Source organism: Vipera ursinii (assembly GCF_947247035.1).
Source record: "Vipera ursinii genome assembly, chromosome: 4".
Taxonomy (NCBI): Eukaryota; Metazoa; Chordata; class Lepidosauria; order Squamata; family Viperidae; genus Vipera; species Vipera ursinii.
In genome coordinates, this window is record NC_139514.1 from 26789623 (window position 1) to 26810207 (window position 20585).

The following is a 20585-nucleotide window of genomic DNA, read 5'->3' on the forward strand; positions in this document are numbered from 1 at the left end:
GCTTCTGCCAACCTAGCAGTTTGAAAGCACGTAAAAATGCAAGTAGAAAAATAGGGACCACTGCGGTGGGAAGGTAACAGCGTTCCGTGTGCCTTTGGCGTCTAGTCATGCCAGCCACATGACCATGGAGACGTCCTCGGACAAGCGCTGACTCTTCAGCTTTGAAACGGAGATGAGCACCGGCCCCTAGAGTCGGAAACGACTAGCACGCATGTGCGGGGGAACCTTTACCTTTACCTTTTAATTTTACATTTAGGTATTTAAAAAGCAACGTGGTGGCTGTGTTAATCAATAGTTCAGTAACACACAAAAAATCTCAAACTACAACCTCAAATACTTCCTCTCTTTTTCCCTTAATATCTACTATCTCATATTTAAGCTGATACAGTTCTTATTATATCAACTAAATAAAAACATCATTATTACATTTATCAATAAATTTTTAGCTTATACATATCTTAATTACTTTTACATTCAATTTTTACATTCAATCAATGTCCTGTGTTTTGGTTTTTCCCAATTTTTAGTTTCCCATCAATATTCAAATTTAATGTTTGATATTTATAATTTCCAGGTTTTAGGTAACCAAAGTTTCCTTTATCTCAATTCATAACAAAATCTAATATTCAAAATGCACATCTATTTAGGTATAAACATGTTCTATTTCCTAAAAGTTATCTATTTCCCCCATCTTAAAACTTTCCTTTTTCATCAGGCTGACCTGGACTGACGACAGGGTTTTTAAAATGTTTTTTTTAATTTTTAATTTTTTAGTTTAACCTATTTATTGGGGCTGTTTATTTAATTTCTTTTAACTTTTGTATTGTTGTTTTTATTGTTGTTAGCTGCCCTGAGTCCTTCAGGAGATAGGGCGGCATATAAGACCCAAAAATAAATAAATAATAAATAAATAAATCTTACATCATCTAATTAATAATACAGTATCCCCTTTAATAAATCAAAGTCCATTATATATATTGTCTGAGTTAATCAATAAATCAAACTTATTCATAATATTTTTTTTTCTTTTGGGTCTACTAGATGCTGGGAAATGATTGTGTTAAATGCTGAATTGAAGTTGACAAACAATAAGCGCACATGAGTATTTCTTTCCTCTAAGTGCTTCAAGCTCAGATGGAGAATGGAAAAAATAGCATCCTCCATAGATTGATTTGGTCGACCTTATAGCAGTATTCCAGTATTTGAGGGACTGCCCCAAAGAAGAGGGGGTCAACTTATTTTCCAAAGCACCAGAAGGCAAGACAAGAAACAATGGATGGAAATTAATCAAGGAGAGAAGCAACCTGGAATTAAGGAGAAACCTCCTAACAGTGAATGAAGTAGCTTGCCTTTAGAAGTTATGGGTGTTCACCACAGGAGGTTTTTAACCACCTATCTGAAATAGTATAGGATCTTCTGCATGAGTAGGGGGTTGGACTAGAAGACCTCCAAGGTCCCTTCCGGTTCTATTCTTATTGAATATTTACAAACTAAAGTCACTGTATATCATCCATTTAATTCAGTAAGATTTCCAAATAGGCATGCTGATGAATCAGTGTACATATAGGGATGGGATATTTTACAAAACTATTGTTGTTTAGATTATCAATCCAATTTCATGTATTTTTATATTAAAAAATATGGAATGCTTCATGAATATGCAGTTATCCTTGAGCAGGGGCCATGCTAATCTTCTTTGTATCATTCCAATTTTAGTACATGTGCTGCTGAAGTAAACATGCAATTTCACATTCCTTTGCACAGAAGGACAGAATCAGTACTTTTTGCCTACTTTTATAGGAATATGTAAGTTTTGAAGGGGCTGGCAGATGTGATCTCAAAGCCACCGAACCATCTCTTTCAAAGATCCTGGAGCACTGGGGAACTACCAGAGGACTGGAAAAGAGCTGATGTGATTCCCATCTTCAAAAAAGGGGGAAAAGTAGCTCCAGGAAACTACAGACTAATCAGCCTGACATCAGTACTAGAGAAAATCCTGGAAAAGATGATCAAGCCACAAAGCTACAAACATCTAGAGGCAAGCAAAGTTATAACCAGAAGCCAACCGTTCCTCAGTGGAACTACATCTACATGGAGGGAAGTATGCAGTGGAGTACCTCAAGTTTCTGTCTTAGGCCCAGTACTCTTTCACATTGAAATATTATCTAAATATCTTGTCAGTATTCAGTGAATAATATGAATGAACATGCAGAGTCATTCAGATGAATATGCAGTGAGTAAATAAATGAATGAATATCTCAGGAAGCATATTTGGCAAAAAATATTGAAATCAAATAGAATTAATTAAAACGCATAGATAGCTAATGGGGGATGACAATGATACTTAAAGTAAAGGCTATTGGTCATTACCAATGCTTTTTGAAATGGTCCTAGGAGTTTTCTTTGGTTTTAGCTAATCAGCTAGTGACTGTATGACAGGCTTTAATGTTTTGTCCTAGACACTATATGCCAAATACCCGCTGAACTTTACAGAATCAGAGAATCAGGGTTAGGTTATATGTTCCTTTGATTTCAAAATACGGTGGTGGTGGGAACAAACTAACAAAAAATATTTTGGACCCATATTTCTTTCATTTAACTTTTTTAAAAACAAAAACAAAACCCAAGCTAATTATAATTCCTTGAAGAATTAGTTTTGGTCCAGTAGTGAACAGCTTTTGATGAAAAAAGGGGCCACCAAACCAAACCGAAAGCAAAATCTCCTCTTCTTTTGCTGAATTTTTCATTTTACTTTCCCAATGACATCTCTTCTTTACTCCCTCTTTTCTTTGCATCTGATCCACAGCTTTTCTACAGGAGTAAAGGAGAAGTGAAATATACTTTAGGAAAGGTCCCTGTCTCCAACTCCATTCTGTCACAAACATACAACTACAGTATCCAGGACATATTTTTGGAATATTTGGGAATCTGGTCTTCTTTCATCTATTTTACTTTTCTTCTTGTACATACCTTAAAGTCCATTATAAAGAAATTCAGGAGGGAGCTACACTGTATTTCCATCATTGTAATCCAATTCATTTTCAAAGCATTACTTCTGGAATCCAAATCGCACTTAGCTGGAATTTTATTGCCCTGAAATCAGTGATATTTACTATCAGGCTTTTTTTTAAAGGGAGAGGTTTTTTAATATGACTCAAATGTCTATTACTGCACTCTGTTTATTAACAGAACTTTTTGCTATTCAGAAAGACTTACAGGTGAGGCTTAAACAGCACTGTGTTTCCATGAACACAAAGGTTCACTCCAAAGAATCTATAATATTACCCATAACCTTTCCAAAATTTTCCAGCCTTATAAATTAAACAGGGAGATCTTTTGAAAGATGCTTTTGTTGTTTTGTTGTAAACATGAGCAGATGATACATTTCATCTGAGAAAAATTATCTCTACTGATATTTCTAAATCAAGGTAACAATTCACTTTAATAATTTGAGAATCCATAATGTGACCAGTCTCACACTTTCATAAATATGCATGTTAGGCTATAAAATTAAAAAAAACCTAAGATTGTAGAGCACACTAAGCTAAATGTGGCTTATTTGTTTGTATTTGCATTATATAAATTCAATGTAGTTCATTCAGCAAAATGGGTTAAATAAACACTGCATTATCATTTATTTAAACAGCTATAGAACAATAGATTCACATGTCATACTAAATTATAATGTAGTAAATTTGTATCTTAGAATATTGTACAAACTCAGCAATTATGATTGGTCAGCCATAGTTTTTGCCTATGCTATATGAATCCAGCCAAATGTGATTATTTAATTTTTAAATCCCAGTTTAGTGCATATGAATCTAGTCAATAATTAATTATCAGAGTTATCTCATGTAGTTGACTATGCCAAACAGAGGCTACATTTATAAACATAGTCATTCAATGTTAAATTAATCATGGTTTATTCAAGCCAATTTTATAAATATACAGAATAAACTAGAGCCTAGACTATACTGACTAGATTCACCCCAAATCTTAGGCTAAAATATAGTTGAGATTTGTGATTCATTTATCATTCAAAAAGAACCAGAAGAAAAAAATTAAGTTTTTTACATCCAAATTGACTGATTGACTGATTTATCTGCTAAGAAAACCAGACGTCATCTCCCTGGAGGCATGTTCCTTCAGTTCACTTGGTGGGAAAAAGCTTACTCTGCTCTTTTTAAGAGTTGCATAGAGAAAGAAAGAAAGAAAGAAAGAAAGAAAGAAAGAAAGAAAGAAAGAAAGAAAGAAAGAAAGAAAGAAAGAAATGTTTAGAAAATATTGATTTCTTTTCAGAAAGCAGTACCTGTTGAAAATTTGACTTTCTGAGAATATATTTTTTAAAGGCCAACTAGCCACCTGTTAGAAGAAGCTAAAGATATGAAGCCAACTGAACCTATATGTGTTTAATCCCCACTGAATCCCCAAGTTTGTTGCATTTTAATACTATAATTATATAGAAATTTAGCTGTACAAAAACTTGAAGAAATTACTGAGTGGAACCATGCCCAACTCTATACGAAATCCAATTGCAGGAGCAGAGAGTTTCCATAATAAATAAGTGTCCTTGTGCTTTATTTACATTAGAAGTTCTCTATGGAATTGTCACAAAACTGTAATCTACCCTGAAATATAATTATACTGAATGTATGTGCATCCAAATTATAGAGATAAGCTGCATTATTTACCAAGGAAAATGCAACATTGTTTATTATCCCATAAACCAGAAAGAAAAAAATCTGCCATTTCTGTGGAGCCAAGGCATTTACTTCAGTTTTTTATTCAAAACTTTTTCAGCTCAAGATAGAATTTTGTCAACTTTAAAAATGAGCATGGCTGCAGCCATCTTCCTTATTCATTTTAGGTTGATACATAGGAAGGAGGGAGGAGGGATGGCAAGGTGCTTTGCTAGTCTAAATAAACTTTTATTCCATGGGAACCAAGGTCATCAGCTGCTCCCAAGACTGCAGGCTGGGTGGTTCATGAAAAGCCTGCCAAGAAGATGTATTGGGGAACGTAGTTGCTTACATAGCTTTAGGGATGGGATTTCTTAACTTCATATTAGGGAATTGTTACGTGTGTCTTCAGATTTAGTTTCACTTTTGATGTTCCGATACTTTGTAACTAACAAACATATACTTTGAGGAATTTGCAAGCCTCAGAGATCTACTTTATTTGTCTCTCTCTGTTGGAACCATGACAAATTTATTATTACCCTGACCCAGGAAAGGGACAAAAGAGATTTTCAGATGCTGCTTAATTTATTACCATTTTAAAATTTGTTTATTTTGTTTTGACAAATATTGCTGGTTAGGATGCTGAGCTTGTTGATCAGAAGATTGGCAGTTTGGCAGGTCGAATCCCGAGTGCCACGTAACAGAGTGAGCACCTGTTACTCGTCCCAGCTTCTGCCAACCTAGCAGTTCGAAAGCATGTAAAATTCCCACCGTGGGAAGGTAACAGCGTTCCATGCATCTTTGGTGTCTAGTCATGCCAGCCACATGACCATGGAGATGTCCTCGGACAAGTGCTGGCTCTTCGGCTTTGAAATGGAGATGAGCACGGGCCCCTAGATTTGGAAACGACTAGCATGCATGTGTGGGGGAACCTTTACCTTTACCTTTTACTGGGTAAGGTATGGTAAAGGTCATGGTCCCATAGCCTGCATTTCCAATAAAAGTCAGTTGATAATACATTTGCTTTCTGTATATGAAGTAAAGAGAATAAATTAAGTACTTTTGCAAAAAGAAAAAAGAAAAGTACCTTGAATTGGTTAAAGACTGATCTGTAATATTGAATTATTGAGACTATGGAATTAAATTATGTGGGCTTCTGACTTTGATTTTAATTCTATAACAATAAGCCAATAGACATAGACTTCTGCTATTTTAGCATGACAATGAACACAGATTTTAAAGCTCTCCCATTTTACCAATGGAACATTGTAGTCTGTTATAAGAATACATGACAAGGAGAAAGGACTACACAAGAATAATAAAGAAGGTAGAACATACAGTAATTGACCTACAGGACTGATGTGTGGTAAACTTAGCGTTGATCGTCTTGAGAATAGGTAGTGGAAGGGAAAATAATGAAATTGGTGTGAAGGTGTTATTACAAAGTTCTGAAATAATATATCATTTTTCCCATTAGGTTCAGAAAGCTGGTACAGTCCTCTAAGTCAGGGGTGTCAAACTGCCAGCCCACGGGCTGGATGCGTCATGCCGAAACTGCACCAACCCTACTGCCGGCAATGGGAAAAAAGTCATGATATGTCGCAACAAACTTGACGTTGCAAGTTTGACACCCCTGCTCTAAGTAAATGTCCTTGTGTCTCCATTGTCTGGAAACAAACTATTGTGGTGATTATTTCTCCATTTGAATATTCCTTTACTAAAGTGATAGTAATTAACTTTATAGATGGAATGTAGGTGTTGTAACAAACATGATCTGTTACAATAAACACATTTTCTTGGAAGACTACAACCAGCTATTAAAAGTTGTTAATTGATTTTCAATTATTTTAATTGATGAGCAACAACTAGGAATATAGCGAGATAAAAAAATCTTGCTCTGTATCATTTAATTCTATAGCACTTCAGAATTAGCTTATTTCAAAGTTTCATTGCATGTTATTTATTCTTGTTCCCACCCACCTCCTAAGTAGAATAGAATAGATCTGGAAGAGACCTTGGAAGTCTTCTAGTCTAGCCACCCACTTAAGCAGGAGAACCTACACCATCTCAGACAGGTGATTGTCCAGTCTCTTCTTAAAGATCTCCAGTGATGGGGTACCCATGATCTCTGGGTGTAGGCTGTTCCACTGGTTGATTGTCCTCACTGTCAGGAAATTTCTCCTTAGATTGCTTCTCTCCTTGATCAGTTTCCAACCATTGTTTCTTGTCCTGTCCTCTGGTAGTCTGGTGAACAACCTGACCCCTTCTGCTTGTGGCAGCCTCTCAGATACTGAAACACTGCTATCATGTCTCCCCTATTTCTTCTTTTCTTTAGACTAGCCCAGGGGTAAGCAACCTTGGCTCTTTTATGACTCATGGACTTCAACTACCAGAATTCCTGAAATCCACGAGTCATAAAAGAGCCAAGGTTGCCTACCCCTGGACTAGCCAGACCCAAGTTCTGTAGCCGTTCTTCATATGTTTCAGCCTCCAGGCCTTTGATCATCCTAGTTGCTCTTCTCTGAATTTTTTTCAAACACTCAACTTCTTTTTTTGTGATATGGTGACCAGAATTGGCTGCAGTATTCCAGGTGTGGTCTTCCTAGGGCTTTGTAAAGTGGTACTAGTACTTCATGTGATCTTGATTCTATGCCTCTGTTTATGCAACCCAGGATTGTATTAGCTTTTTTGGTTGCTGCTGCACATGGTGGCTCATAGTCCAGTGATAGTCCACTAGAACTCCAAGACAATCCTTTCAGAGTGAATGAATATACTGAGCAGATCCATGAAATGTTGGTATATGGTTTTTCACATGAATTCCATCAAGAATCTTACAAATATTGGATGATCCCTTAGATTTCATAATAGAACTTTTCATTGAGACGTCAACCTTTTCTTGATTAATTACTGATGATGCCTTACCTTTCTTTCAGTACAGAATGACAGTTTTATAATGACCCGTAGTGGGCTAAAATGTCCAGTGCATTCACCAGCCAGAATTTATACCACAATTTTTAGAATCTGCACCTGAAACTAGAATAAAGAAAAAAAAGAGTAGAGTTATAATGACCATGCAGACTTTATTATAAAGGGCAATCCTTTATTTCAGAAAGCTTTTTTTTATTTAATTTAATTATTTATTTTCTTTGTTTTGCTCTTGAATTCTATTTTATCTGTATAAACCTTTTCAAGTTTGTCCTTCATTTTTTCCAAAAACAATATGGTCAGTGAAAGTGAAGTCTATAGAATGCTGTCTCAATATGGGATTTCAGATTTATGATTTTATGTATCTTGGACAGTTTTTTTTAAAAAATGAGGCAAATGTTTTTTGAAATGCTAGAAACCCCCCAGATAAGTGCCTTAAATACAGATTTTTAACATTCAAAAATGTCAATTATTACAATTACTATAATTCAGTAGAAGAGGTCAAATGAAATAGCAGTTCAACAATAGCAAACATATTCTATAGTGAAGGGGATTGGTTAGACTGTATTATTTCTAACTTTCAGCTTTATTATTTCTGACTTTTGGCTCTAGATGGTTGAAGTAGAAGTATATGCCAAACTGTATAAGAAGATTGGCTGCCTAATGCCTCCCAACCTATTTCTCAGAGAGAATGTGAAGAAAATGGCCGCTGCTACACATAATGTTCCTTGTTACTTGACAATTTTACTATGGTAGGTCAAAAGCTGTTACTATTCTTTTAGTACAGGCATCTTAAGTATACACTGAAATTTGCTTTGAGGACAAAATATTTCATATTAGATGAGTTGAGGAAATCTGGATTATAAAACTGGACGTTTGCAAGAAGAATCTTCATTGCTATACCACCTTATGCCATATCATTCCTGTAATGTGGTATCTGTGTTGGTCATGTATTGGCTTTCCTTTTCTACTGGCTACACAGTGTACACTAAATGAGCATTCCTCCATTGTGATATGTTGGAATGTGACTTTGCTATCACTAATTTTGGATTCTGTGCATCTCATTAGTGAACCTGGATTTAGCTGTGCTCCTCTGATAAATAATACATTCATTCTTTTTTACAAATCTCAACTTTTCTTCCCAGGAGACTATCTTCCAAATAAAAAGAGAAAATAATTTCAGCCTTTTTAAAACAAATTCCGTGTTATGCTTCATTTTTTAAAGGTTTCTCGCTGAATAAATAACTTGGTAGTACTACAGTCTGAGAAGGGACACGGTGGCTCAGTGGGTTAGGACACTGAGCTTGTTGATCAGAAGGTCGGCAGTTTGACGGGTCAAATCCCGAGTGCCACGTAGCAGAGTGAGCGCCTGTTACTTGTCCTAGCTTCTGCCCACCTAGCAGTTTGAAAGCACGTAAAAATGCAAGTAGAAAAATAGGGACCACTACGGTGGGAAGGTAACAGTGTTCCGTGCGCCTTTGGCGTCTAGTCATGCCGGTCACATGACCACAGAGATGTCCTTGGACAAACGCTGGCTCTTCGGCTTTAAAATGGAGATGAGCACCGGCCCCTAGAGTCAGAAATGACTAGCATGCATGTGCGGGGGAACCTTTACCTTTACCTTTTACTACAGTCTGATCTTAGTGTTTGCCTAGTCATTTTATTATATATTTATTTAGAACCATCCATCTTCTAATCAATTTTGGACAGCTCCCAATAAAAAGATCAAACAACATATAAAACCATATTAAAACTATAAAACTAAACACATCAAAACATTAAAAACCACAAAAACATGGCACCAAGTCAAACTTTTCATGTGCAGTGATCTAATCTGATCCCAGTGCTTGGGGAAAAGTCAAGTCTTCAAAACTTTATGGAAGGCTAAGGGTAGAGGCCTGCCAAACTTCAGAAGGCAGAGTGTCCCATAGGTAAGGGGCTATCATGGAAAAGGCACACTTCTAGCTCCCCTTAGATGACAATATTTAGGGAAAGGGAGCATGCCCAACCCTGTCAGACGTGGTAGGATGGGGAGATGTCTTTAGGAAAAGACAGTCTCACAGGTAACTTGGCTCTGTGTCATAGGGCACAATGGTATTCATAAGTAATCCAGATAGTAATTATATAATATTCCATTTTATATATTATTAACAATATAAAAATATCTATGATTATTATCATGAGTAATCCAGACTTGAAGCTATAGAGGGAAAAGGAGCCTTGGAAGTTGCCAAAAAGCCTCTTTACCAAAGATAAAAAAATTAGAAGGTTCTTATATAGATAAACAAATGTCTCCTAATCCAAATGAAACATGGACTGTGGAAGAGAATTTGCTGTATTAAAAAGCAGATGTATGAGGCAGATCTTTAGTTCCCTTAATGTTTTTTTTTTGAGCAAAAGTTGATTTGAAACTACACTGTAATTTGGGCAAGGAAAAGATCAGGGGATCTTAGATAATCTCTCTGCTATGTGGATATAGAAATGGAATAAATTAACTTTGTACTGATCTCATGCATCTGCATCTTGCCTAAAGCAGCTGTACAGCAGGAAAAGTATGACTATATGGAGATCTATTTATGTGTGTATGTGTGTGCATTTATTAATATATGTATACTATATATTGAAAATATAATGTTCCATAATATTCCTTTAGAATCCTGAGCTTGTTTTCTAAGGTGTTAGCTTTCCTTCTCCTCAAATTTTGTGTAATTCACAAATTTTATAAACTTCTCTTTTCTCATCTAAGTCATTTATGAAAATGCCCAAGACACAACCCAGCAGTTCCCCACTGCATATCTCTTTCCAAGTAGATAAACCCATTAAGGACAACACACTAGCTGTGTCTGGGACACTACACACCCTCTTCATGACCTGTTTTCTTTGTTACTTTCTGGGAGGAGGCTTCGTGGTATCTGAAGCAGAACATTCAGATTCAGTCAAAGTTTTGTTTCATACAGTATTAACTTTGTGAACTCTAAACTTCCTCCTTCCATTATGTATTCAAGATGAACAGTGATTAATATTTATATGTTACTTATATGTAAGGGTGTAGGTCTATACATATGTTGTATATAGTATGTTTAAATGTGTATTATGTTTGTGTACACTTTGAGAGCAAGCAACTAAATTTCATTTATAATGTGTGCCATTGTGCCCATAGTAAAAAAATGACAATAAAGGTTATCTATCTATCTATCTATCTATCTATCTATCTATCTATCTATCTATCTATCTATCTATCTATCATCTATCTATCTATCTATCTATCTATCTATCTATCTATCTATCTATCTATCTATCTATCTATCTATCTATGCATCTATCTATCTATCTATCTATCTATCTATCTATCTATCTATCTATCTATCTATCTATCTATCTATTCTATTCTATCAAAAAAAAAAGAATCTATGGTCTACTTTACCAAATGCCTTACTAAAGTTTAATTATATTACATTTACAGCATTTCCTTGTTATACTGATCTAGTCAAACTGTCAAAGTTGTAAGAGTTGTTTGGTGCAATCTCTTTTTAACAGGACCACATTGGCTTCTAATAAGGACCCTGTTTCTCAGTGATCCCAAGCCTATTGACTGTTTCTCTTTTCTAGATTTTCCTAGATACTGATGTCAACTTGATTGTTCCGAGGTTTCCTGGATCTACTTTTTTCCCTTCTTAAAAAACTGAAATGGCATTACTATTTCTCCTTGATCTTAAAGATTTCAGTCAATGGCTCTAAAATGACTTTAATGCCCTGGGGTAAAATCCACCTGGTCCAAGAGACTTGAATTCAAAGCAACTAAAGTTTCTTGCATAAATTCTTTACCTATTTTGATCAATATTTCTCTTCTGCTCCCCATAGTTTACCTTCGGACAAGTTGGGCCACTTTTTTCTTTTGCAAGACAGAATTTTGTTTAACATATAACTTTTTTGATTGTCAAAAAAGTACAAAGTTAAAGGGTAAGAAATATTTGAAAAAAAGTCAAAGATGTAGTCATTCTTAACATATAATGCAATTTCGTCTCCCTTTTTGTTTGAACATCTTAAACAAATTTTTATCCATCTGGTACTATATTTTTCTTCATATTCTGTATATTGGTGTACAGGCATCTGAACCCTTTAGTACTTCCTTTCTTAAGTATCAATACTGCATCTCTGGTGTATATTTGAGTACCTTCTTTCTTATCTTCTTTCTTACTCCTTCCTTCTTGGTTGACAACTGTGCATTTTTGGTTGGGTTACAGTAATAAATATCTTATGTTGTATCATTACTTTAGTAATATGTAATACATTTGATTAGCTCCGCAGATCAACATTTTGTTCAATATTATGCTAATAGACATTACTGTGTGGTCAGCCTCCTAAGGGATCCTGTGTTATCTGTAGTGTGGATTCTGCAATAAACAGACCCAACTCTTGTATTAATGCTTCATGAATGCTGGCCCACACACCTTTGCAGCATCTGCAGTGGTCTGTCTTAGTGAACAAATGATACCTTGAAGAAACGTCTGGAATATAAAGCTACTGGAACCCATCTGTCCTATAATAACATTTCTTCTTGCAGGTATCCATATAGAGACAACAACTACCAAACTCAATTTGTTGTTATTGAAACCATATTGGGGGCCCAGTTTCCATTTTGCTACCAACAAGTTACTATTAGGACATTCAGTTTTATGGACTTTGCTTTCCAGCATGTACTTACTGGACTGTAAGCTCATAATATATGCACTTCATGAACAGAAGAGATTTATGCTAGTGGTGTTCAATATAGATAAATGCTAGTATTTTTCAAAATAACTGCCTATTGTACCAAATGTAGCCATGAGGCTGAGAATTATGCAAACTTGAGGACAAAGCAATTTATGTTCTAATCACAGCTTAGCAGGACAAATCGCCAGAGGCATAGATTGTAGTATGCTGAAGTCTAGTTAAGTACCATCATATTAGATGATAGTTGGAAGCAAAATAATGGTAGTTTGAAATAGCATAAGAAACTATACAGGTAGTCTTTGCCTTGTGACTATTCGTTCAGAGACCATTCAAACTTACAACAGTGTTGAAAAAAAAGTGGGCTTATGACCCATGCTTGAACTCACAGCCACTGCACCCAGACAGGCACTTCGTACCCTGTCTGAACTACAATGCAGGAGTGCTGCAAATCCTCCCACCCCTATCTCCTGATCTATGCTTTTTGGACACCCTGTACAATGGCATTAATTGGCAGCAGCACAAGGGCTGAAGTTGAGTCCCTAGTCCTTCAGCAGTCTCTGCCCCCAGCACCACTGCTAACACTGAGAAATGCTGTCTCAAGCCACACAACTTCACCAGCCACCCCAGCACCACTGTACAAAGTCCCAGCTGCTGGTCTTTCCCAAGTCTTGCAAGAAGGGGGCATCTGCCAGTCTCCAAAGAGTGCAGACTGCTGTAGGCCCAGCATCTACTTCAGCTGTAGCCCCAGCAGCATTGCACCAAGTACCACTGTGCAACATGGCCAAAAGGGCATAGATCAGATGGAAGATAGGTGGATCAGGGGAGTTGCAATGCTCCTGCAGTTGTTAGGAATTCTGGCTTGGTTGCATGGCTGACTTTTCCTAAGGCGGAACAGATTTGGGCCACGCTGCTAGATGGGCTGCAGCAGGGGCAGCTGCAGCCTTGCACCATACTGCAGTACCACCCCAATTCCAGTATGATCTGCGCTGGGCCTCCCCCAACCCTCCTATGGCACTTCTTCACACTTGTTACCTGGGATTGTCTCTGCTTAATGACCTGCCATTCTTGGGTTAACAGTGGCAACCACTATTGATGTCTCCCTTATCACAACAAGACTAGTTCATCTGCTATCCAGCTCTGAGTGGATGCAAGTGATTAATCCTCCAAATGCTGAATAAATTCTTTACAATAATTTACAAGTCCTGATTCAGCTCTAGCAGGTAAATTTGAGGAAAACTGAATAAAGTTGCTGAGCAGCTATCCCCAGGTTCAATTGCTCTTACTGCCATTTTTTACTTGTTTTGAGGCAGTGTTATTCTTTACTTCTTCTATCAAAGTAACTTTTTAATATACTACGGAAACTTGTTGAAATTCCCTAGCACCAAATACAATCTTTTTTAAACTTAAAGTTGATGGTACCTCCTGGCACTATCTTGCTCAAGACACCTGCTAATTGAAAAGTAAACTGAACATGCTAAGTATGTGATAGGCTTTTCTGAAATGTTTATATCAGTCAAATGAATTTTTACTGAGAATTAATACTGTAAGACTTTTTTTGTCTATCTATAGTTGATAAGTTATGGAAACTTGAAAAAAATATTTTTTTCAGATAATTGATTAAAAGGCCACTTTGATTGCTCAGATGTAGCTGAAAAGCAAAATCAATTAAAGACAGAAATATACAGTAAAATAATTGAAATAGAAATGGGTTGGTCACAAAGCAAGAAGAACAGATGGCAGGTGGGCTAAGGCAGTCATAGAATGGATTCCACTTGGTAAAAAGTGTCCACAAAAGAGACCTAAAACAAGATGGATCGACAACATCACCAAATATTGCAGGCCCAATTGGCAAAGGAAAGCTCAGGACTGTATTGGTTGGAAACATGCAGAAGAGGCTTTCATCCTACAGTCGATAGACAATGGCTAAAATGGGGATGATGATGATTATATAGATATATAGATATATATAGAGAGATGCACACACAGAGAGATTTCAATTATAAATCAAGTGACTGCTAGCTTCTTCTGTCAAATAACCAAGAGAATACATGAGAGTCAAAGTCCTAGAAGGCATTCCAAGGAAATGAGTAACCACAAGACTAATAAATTTTCAGACGGGTAAACCACAATCCAATACTGAAATGAGAGGTAAGGGAAAAGTGACTGTTCAACTAGAAATACGAATGCTTGATGAACATAATGGATCTTTTCATTGAATATACTTATATCTTTTTTTGGTGGAGAGTCATCTAAATACTATTCTTCAGGCAAGATGGCATTTTGTTCTCTTTCAAACTGAATCTTACAAAAGTAGGTCAAAAAGATGGCAAGGTGAATAATCATGAGCAAAGGGTGAGCATATTTGTAGCTAAAGTTTATGTGATGGTGCATAAAATATTATTTCTTTTATTGCAAGAAGCTAGGCATTCTTAATAAGAATTTGAAAGTTGATAACTTTCTGTCTTGTTTTTTTTTTTTGCAGGTTCCTATTGAACTATACCACTTTTTACAGAAGAACGAGAGACAGAGGGAGTGCTGTCTGTTATTTGGTTCTTTTAGGCCTGGAAAAATATTGAACAAGACCAAACCAAGAACATGTTTTCCTTCTATAATTACCTAGTGTTCAAAGTTCTAATTGGATCTATTTGCTAATATGTCTGTTTCTAATTTACATGGCCTTTTGTTAACCACAATGTTTCTAAGATGGTTCCATTAAAAAGAGTCTATACCTATTAACCTGTCTCTTTATATGACTGTGAGATTAAATGTTTAATCCTATCCTCCAATAATATGTTATTCCACATTTCTTTTCTTCACTCGACAATTTTCTACAATACAAGCCAGTTTGGTATAATGGTTAAGGGACCAGGCTATGAGGACTAGTCCCACCTTAGGCATGAAAGTCACCTGGATGACTTTGCCGCTTGAGGTTTTTATAAAGAAAAAATAAAGATGGGATATAAATTAAATAAATAACTCAGGTAGCTTCCTATACATTTTTCCTGCCATGTGTTTAGGCTTTGGTCAGTTTTTGATCCAACCATTTTTTAATGCTGTCCTTGCTTCTAGCCACTTTCTGATTTCTTCTGAAGTGTCCAAAAGTGCGTATACCATCTCAGAATTATTATATTGGCTCTCATGGTACTTAGACATGACTAGCATTTGGAAACCTGGGATAAATCCTGTGGTTTTTCTAAGTAATTCATCTATGCAGAGTTTGCAATATATACAATGGCTGTTTTATTGCATGGGAACATTTCCCTGCCTTGATTAGCAATCTAGCCTAGCCTAAATTTATATCCCTATAGGTGCAAAAGGAAAGAATATGATATCCATAATTAAATCTCAAATGCATACAGAAGCTGTGCTATTGAAAGATATCACTTCTAAAAATGTCAGAGGTTGCCATGAGCCAAGAGGTCATTTCTCTAGCTTCATTTATTCATAGTTTTTTTTTTCTTAACTGTACATAGCTTGAGCAGATTACAGATTTCTCTATCAAAAATATTTAGTTTCTGGTAAACTTGTGCTATCCTTGCTCTATCTATTGCCATCCTTTTCCCTGAAATTCTTCTAGCTTCATTTGATAATTCAAAGAGATTGTGCTCATCTTAGACTTTATCTTAGAAATACTAGAAAGTCTCTGTGGCAGATGTTAAACTATAAATTAGCTTCATCTGGGAGAAAGGGGTTTCCTAGATTTCTTGGCCCCAAACAATTTCAGTACTTTACAGGCTGGAAGATGGCTTTCTTCCTAAGGAATTCACACTGCTTTTAAAAAAAAGAAATAATGGGAAATAAGGGAAGGATAAACAGTGAAGAAAAGAATGCTGGTGCTTATATCAAAAGCCTCATGAGCAAATGTGGGTTTTGAGAACACCTGTTCTAGAGGACATGGATACTTTGGGGTCACCTTCAAGAAAAATTGGTCTAAACAGCTTATAAACACATTTTTTAAATGAATGGCAACTTTAAGTGTTAGATAAGGAATCCCTGTCAGAAAGGTCAAATAACAGGGATAGGGCAACAGTCATAAGTTCAGCTTCTACAAGATATTTTCATTTCATCTAAAACTGTGTCCCAGTTGCAAATTCTTTAATTAAAATGACCATTTACATTTATCTGCTGTTCTCTTTAGTTGTGAATGGGAATTTCAACATTAAGTTTTATGAGTATGAGGTGTGACGGAGTTATCTGAATTTTTTTGATAAAGCTTAATTCTTTGTATCACTTTTTTTTTGGGTTCCAGTGAACCATAGCTGACTCTTTTTGCTAGCTTATAATAAATAGATCACTCTGCTGATGCTTTTCATCATAAAAAGATACACTGCTTTGAAAAATTTACTTCAGCTGTTGAATTGTTTAGCCATTAAAAACATAGTGGGGCAAATGGTATCTCCTCTGCCTACTGGCCTCCATAACAACTGGTTGTAACTTGCTTTGTCAGAAGAAAAAGGAAATTTCTGCAGGAACACACACACACAAAAGAGAAGAAAAAAGAAAAGAAAAAAGAAACCTCCCCAAACATTTCACACTGCTGTTGCAAAGTAGATAGTAGAGTTTTACTGAAAAGCTCAAAATCAAAGCTGCAGACTAAATAGTTTAATTCTACAATATTTCCTAGGAAATAAAGCCCACAGCTTCTTCCTAGGCTTATTTCAAGGTGCAGACAACTGTCTTGGTTGCCTCAAAACCACTTAAGGACTTCTTCCTCTATTGAATTACTAGCTATCAAGGAAGGAGTGGTGGCCTTGGCAGCCTCTTGCTTTCTCCTCCCAGCCTCTTTTCTTCTTTCTGTTAATTCCCTTTTGAAAGGTTGATATTTTATTCAGCAGCTCCTGCTGGGCTTGAATCTGTGACAGAAGTTTCTCAAAAAACTCAGTAGACAAAATGATAACAGCTGCTCTTTGAAACTCTTGGAGCCATAGCCTGTGAGGTGGTGGTGAGGACAGAACGCTGTGAAAGGCATTGTTTGTTAAGAATAATGAGGCAATGAAAGTGACAAAGGTTTTTATTACAAATAATAGACAGCAAGCTTCAAACAACAACAGTGTGCCATTAAAAAAGCAACAAAGTTAAATAAATGTCTAATTAACAGCTCCAGGAAGGCTATATTTATTACTCTCCAGCTTTGTAAAGGACCGTCAGTAAGAAGAAATGGAATATGAGTTTGCTGAAATTCCTCTTTGTTGCTTAAAGTTTATTATTCCTGACTGGTTGCAAAAAAATGGGGAGGGAAGAACTTCCTGAAGCAATGTAAGAATGTACTGTAACATAAACTTTAGGTTCCTGCTATCTATAGTTGTAGGTGGTTTTTGTGATAATAAATGTTTAAAGAGTACACATGCATTTTTTCAAACATACCCATTCTTTATGGTGTTTATATAAATAATAATAATAATAATAATAATAATAATAATAATAATAATAATAATAATAATAATAATAATAATTTGGAAGGGACCTTGGAGGTCATCTAGTCCAACCCCCTGCTAAGGCAGGAAACCCTATACCATTTCAGACAAATGGCTGTCCAGTCTCTTCTTAAAAACTTCCAGTGTTGGAGCATTCACCACTTCTGGAGGCAGGTTGTTCCACTGATTAATTGTTCTAACTGTCAGGAAATTTCTCCTTAGTTCTAGGTTGCTTCAAAGCTACAATACATGTTGGTGTGCTCTCAGCTGAGACATTGGAGGAACAAGAACCTGTTTGAATTCCCACTCTGGGAAAAGAATAAGCAGGCAAGATTGCATATTTTGGATACATATTAAATTGTCCTTTTCACTGTTCTTGGCTGAATTAATAATTCTGGTAAAAAAAAGCAAAGAAATAGTAGTAGTTGCTTTCTGGGAAATCCCAAAACAACTAGAACAACATTGGCATTGACAAAATTATTATCGTTTGCAAAAAGCAGCTTTCGTTGGAAGAGTTGCATCCTGCAATTATACCTTTAACACCTTCAAACAATAACTTCCTCTTCCAGGTCCTTTATAAAGACTTGATAGGTGGATAAAAATATTATAATTTCCAAGAATAACTGATGCCAAGTTTAAGGAAAGTATTAATTGTTTGGACCACAGATCAGATACATCATCAGTAACAAGCAGTTTGAAGATCTGTTAGTGGGGCCAAAGGAACTCATCTGGAAAACATTCAAGAATGTCATTGAGAATTTTATTGGCAGGTACAAAACATCAAACTACATTCATCTGGTTGACAAACTTCTTACAGAACACAAGACCATGAAGTCCAACATATAACTGAAGGTTTATTTTCTACATTCACACTTGGACTCCTTTCCTGAAATCTAGGTGAAAATGATGAAAGGTTTAAGCAGGACATTACCACAATGGAAAAGCGGTTTCAGGGCAAGTGGAATCCATCAATGCATTTGGCCCTGTTCAACTTATATAGCATCTTGGAAACATGCGATTAAATACATTACAGTCATTAAAAGTTAATTTCATATTTTTCAAGATTCCTATGTGATATAGTCATTCTGAAATTATATTTGTGTTCAGTTTGAAAGGGATCTATCATAATCACTAAATGTTTTTCAGGAAGCCAAAAAATGTTGTCCAGTCCTTCTTGCCTTGAATGAAAATGAATCAAATTACTATGTCCATATTTAGTGTTATAAATATTTGGATTGTTTATCAAGTAAATGTGAGACAATACCCCACCCCCATACAGTATATTGTTTTGTGGCCAGTGGTAGAATCATATTTTCGCCAACTGTAGTGGAGATGCATTATTCTCCATTCCTGCTGCCCTTAAACTGACAAGGGGAGTTGGTGCTTTGCATGTTCATTCAGAAAAAAAATATATCCTATTTTTAGGTATGGTTTCAGTGTGGTCACTGCATGTGTATCCTGGTATTCACACGGTTCCTGATTGACCGTACATAATTTCTAATATGCCAAAAATAAAGTCAACAACTGAAGTAAGGGTTCAGGAAAGCCTTGGATGCATCTATAATTTCATCAACTGATTAAAGAAAGAAAGTGAAAGAAAGGTACTCATAGGTAGCTTTGGAATTTTTGAACTTTTTTTTACTAGAAAAAACTCAGTATAAGATACAATGGATTTTTTTTCTGCTTTCCCCAAATTGATCACTATCCTTACCTTACTGCCTTAGTCACTGATTTCTCTTTATGACAATGGGTGGCTAACCCTAATAGATTTTACTTGTCTCAAGGCTGTGTTCACATGATGTCAGAATAAAGGAGAAAATACTATGTTAATGCTGGTATAGGTAGTAATGAATTAAGACTGGGTCACTCATGAGTTGGACATGAAATAAAATCATAGACATATTGCAGGCCAAAAATTATTACCAGGTTTTGTGTGTGTGTGTGTGTGTGTGTGTGTGTGTGTGTGTGTGTGTGTGTGTGATAGGGGCCAAATATGGGTGTAATCTATGAAAATTTTCATAGTGCTATTAATACATAATAGTATAATGTGATTTTGCACTGAAACTGCAAAAGCATGTGTTATGTTTTCTGGTGGTCTCAGTGTCGATTATGTTATCATTTCTTGGACACTATTTAGACCTACAGAATAATGTATCAGAAAAAAATAGCTTGGGACAATGTATATTTGAAAAGTGTCTGGATAAATGTTCATAGCAGAAATATCACAGTTATTTCCTTTAAATGACAGTCAATCAAGCAACACAATCTTTTTTAAAAAAATAATCTTCCAAATGGGTCAGACATAGGAAGACAGAACAATATAATAGAAATAGAAGTGGAATTACTTTGTGAGTGCAAACACAACAGAAAATCGGCAACCTTTGTAGTTTTTATATTTCCACCAGGGAAATTATATTTCTGTTAATTTGAAAAATGAAGCTAAAGCAAGTAATTCATTTTGAAATATTTGTATATAATGGTGGTGGGGTAAGAAAATAAGGGGAACTCACATCCTTATCTATGTTTTTTTTCATTGTTAGAGTTAATTGATTCAAACAGATATAATTTTAAGATTTGGATAACAGCACTGTAGTTTTGTCAATTTTCACATTATTTAGTAAAAATGAGACATTCTCTAAGTTTTGCCTCATATTAAGGATAAAAGAAAATGATACTGTATAGCTCCCACATGTTGGTATCTGTCATATTTCTTCTGTATTTACAGTATATGCATAACCATATATATTAACATATGTGCAAACACACAGAGACCTATCTCTCTACCCATTTCCTGCTAATTGGAGAAAATGCAAATATCTCCAAGGCTGTGTGCGCTGCCATAGATATTCCCAGT